Genomic DNA, 2,733 nt, shown 5'->3' with positions numbered 1-2,733 from the left:
AGGGGCCAGGAGGGGCCAGCAGAGGGGGCGTGGCCCTGCACATGCACCAGGACCACCTGGACACAGAGCTGGGAGGGCCCAGAAGGGTTCTGCAGAGGGGGCGTGGCCCTGCACATGCACCAGGACCACCAGGACACCGGAGCTGGGAGGGGCCAGGAGGATCTGCAGAGGGGGCGTGGCCCTGCACATGCACCAGGACCACCAGGACACCAGAGCTGGGAGGGCCCAGGAGGATCTGCAGAGGGGGCGTGGCCCTGCACTCGTGCATTTTGATTTTGGACTTCTAGCCTCCATATTTCTGTGGCTTTAATTCATCCAGTTTGTGTTACTCTGTTATGGCAAAAACGAGGTCTTTTGCTAAGATATGGATATGAAGTTTTTCAAATTAGTTAGGAAACTAATAAACCAGTGTGTTAAACAGCTATACAAAGATAAGGGGGAAAGGGGCAGTTTAATCAACAGCATAATCATTGCTACCTGAAAATGCTGACCAGCAGAGGCAGAGCAGAACCACAGACAGACCCTTCTGTGCACAACTGTGCTCCTGGGGCCAGGCTGCATGGCCAACGGTGGGGAGATGGGTAAGTATTGCCTGGATGATTTTTTCTCTCAGGAGAAAAAAATCACACCTGGCTTGGCTCACAGCTACCTACCATCATGTTGAGCGTGGCTGTAATGATGTCCAGCTCTGCCCACTCCTTTGAAAATAGCACCTCAATCCCAATTTCCCTCCATGATTCTGCCCTCCCCACACCCTGCACCCCTCAGCCCCTGACTGTGGGGCATGTTTCCCAGCTTGGTCAGTTCAAGACTTCCACGTCCTCCTCAGAAACTGACTCAGGGATGGAGCCATGAGAACGGGACCAAGGTGCTCAGTCCCAGGACTCTACTGCGGGGGCTGAGCTGCAGCACAGCATCAGGGGTAGGGAGTAAAGGTTGGGAGGAGGGTGGGGAGGAAGGCGGCTGCTAGAGTAGCGGGGAGCTCTGGGCAGGGGGTGGGGCTGACATGAGGAAGCAGTGTTGAGACAGGCAGGGACCCCCACCTTGTGAGCATCAGGACTTAAAGCCCAAAGGACTCACAGACTCCCACTGACTCCCCAGTTACTAAGGCCGTTGATGCTCTGCAGTTGGCCGATTTGGCTGAAGGGTCAGTATGCAACCAAGAGCCCTCAAAAACACAGAGCATAAAGCCTTCTCCAGAAGGTTCTCTGGGGTGGGACACACTATTAACTGAGATTTTCAGGAGGAGGTAACGCATGAGCACACCCCACGTAAGACATGCTTGTTTTAACGTGCTCAGGATGGATCTGGATCCTCCTCTGACTGTTATTGAGACCCTGAAAAGGACTATGTTGACAAATTAATTGCTGGCCGGCATTTGCTAAGGTTTCTTGGACTATATGAACAGACGCATTAAAAACAGAATGAGAAACCACTATTAAAGATCCCAGTCATTCGGTAGACAAAGCTCACTGAAGGATGTCACAGGATAGTAGAGGAACACCAAACCAACCCGGAAACTGATGAAATGCAGGCACAGAAAACGGACGAGTGTGTGACTTAATCCACAGCAACTGCAGACCGTGGCCTGTGTTCCAGCTCCCACGCCAGACGGGCACCAGTCTGACCCAGCCTGCAGCTCCTCCCACGCGCTAGGGTTCAGGCTCACAGCCAGGGCTGATTTTCCCCTCGGTCTCCATACCTCCCCCAGCCCATCTACTTCTAACCCCCACCCCTCCGTGCCAAGTGTCACTGGCCCCACCTTTGGAAGGATGACTGAATACATCCCCTCTTAGGGATCCACTGTCTTCTCTAGAAGACAGTAGCCAGGCCTCTCGACCTGGAGCACTGCCCCGCCTGAGGGACCCTGCTCAAGCCCAATCTGCCATTCTAACCCTCTCTTCATGTGGTAGATTCTAAAGTCCAGCCAAACTTATTGAAGCTCAGGGTGGGAGCCCTGTGCTGGGGATTCCCCACATTCCAACCACAGCCCCGGCATCTAGGAGCCAGGGAGAAGTGCCGAGGAACGGCAGAGGCAACGTTATTACCTCGGTTTGGGTATTTGAGAAGGATTCTTTTCCGGCCACCTCCTTCCACCCTGTACCCTAGAATCTTTTCTGCATAATCCTTCAAGTCTTCTGTAAGAGACCTGGGATGTCACTGAGGACTCCAGTATCAGGCACTACAAAATTCACCATTAACATTTTGGGGAGAACCGGAGCTCTGTCGGGCCCCAGCTGGCCGGGTGCACAGAGGTCCTCTCCCCACAACGAGCGCAGGCTCCATCTTCGGCATCCCTGCGGAGTCAGCTTTTGACTCTGCATCAGGGAAATTGGATAGCTACATTACAGTGAAACAATTCAGCAACTTCCAAATGTCTTGCTACAAGGCTTAGGAGACGAAACTTGTACTCACTTTTTTCTTATGAAAATGTAAGTAGTACACAGTTAAACGGTTTACGGTAAATGGCACACAGTTAAATGGCTTTTGGTGCAGCAACCTCAAGGTTCGCCAAGTGCCCCAGAGAGTCCTCGGAGCAGACGAGGTTCAAGAGCCGACTCCTTCCCACCTCGCCCGCACGGAGTCGGGGGTCGCCGGGCTCGCGCAGCCGCCCAACGCAGGGACCGAGCGCAGGCGCCACGGGCCGCCCGGGCGGTGACGCAGCGCGCGGGCCGCGCCCACGGAGGCCTGAGTGGACCCAGCCCCGCCGCTCCAAACCCCGCACGTCGGTCC

General features: G+C 54.7%; 1 protein-coding gene across 1 annotated transcript in view; it reads right to left on the bottom strand.

Annotated features, from left to right (window-relative positions):
• Nucleotides 1-2,617, bottom strand: part of CEP104 (centrosomal protein 104kDa) — a 39,028-nt gene extending 36,411 nt beyond the window's left edge. Inside the window, exon 1 of the mRNA XM_010849966.1 lies at nt 2,416-2,617. The gene's annotated coding sequence lies outside the window, so the exon portion shown is untranslated. The remainder of the gene's footprint in view (nt 1-2,415) is intronic.
• Between the last annotated feature and the right edge of the window lie 116 nt (nt 2,618-2,733).

The sequence above is a fragment of the Bison bison genome, unplaced genomic scaffold (genome assembly GCF_000754665.1).
Source record: "Bison bison bison isolate TAMUID 2011002044 unplaced genomic scaffold, Bison_UMD1.0 scf7180017864289, whole genome shotgun sequence".
Lineage (NCBI taxonomy): Eukaryota > Metazoa > Chordata > Mammalia > Artiodactyla > Bovidae > Bison > Bison bison.
The sequence above is the reverse complement of the archived record's forward strand: the minus strand, read 5'-3'. Positions and strand labels throughout refer to the sequence as shown.